Genomic DNA, 588 nt, shown 5'->3' on the forward strand with positions numbered 1-588 from the left:
GTTACCTCCCGAGTGGCTTCAGATACCGACTCGGAGTTACCACCGAATGTGGCAATTATCCTCCGAGAGACCGCGTATTATCCCCGGAGCGCCGTCACGACCTCCTGGGCGATGAATAGTGGCGGATTGTGAGAGAAACTTTTACAATGTCTTTTAACACGCGGAATTGTGACGAAATGTGGTACTTTCTTGTTAAATAAACTAAAATTAATGTCAATCAAATAAATTGTGACGAATTGTGGTAGAAACCACTGAAATTGATACAGATTATCTGTCTTCGCGTGAAATGTGATAGAACCTTATCTAATGCTTAATCAATGTATCTCTCACTAAAATAAAAGTGGTAAAATGAATCGAATCTTACTTATATCATCTTAAATTGCACTATTTGTGGCTAACTAACATTAATTTCTTATTTTCAGGTAACCCGTCGACTCTATTTTAGCAAAACTTATAAGGTGAGTATTTAACTCGTGAAATTGTGACTCGAACTGATTTTAATCGTCTTTTTTCTGTGTTTCAGGTACCTGTAAGTGGTTCGCTGCGGAATTGTGGTAATTATCGTCGCAGGTAAGTGTATATTTTATA

Source organism: Wasmannia auropunctata, unplaced genomic scaffold (assembly GCF_000956235.1).
Source record: "Wasmannia auropunctata unplaced genomic scaffold, wasmannia.A_1.0 LD336088.1, whole genome shotgun sequence".
NCBI lineage: Eukaryota > Metazoa > Arthropoda > Insecta > Hymenoptera > Formicidae > Wasmannia > Wasmannia auropunctata.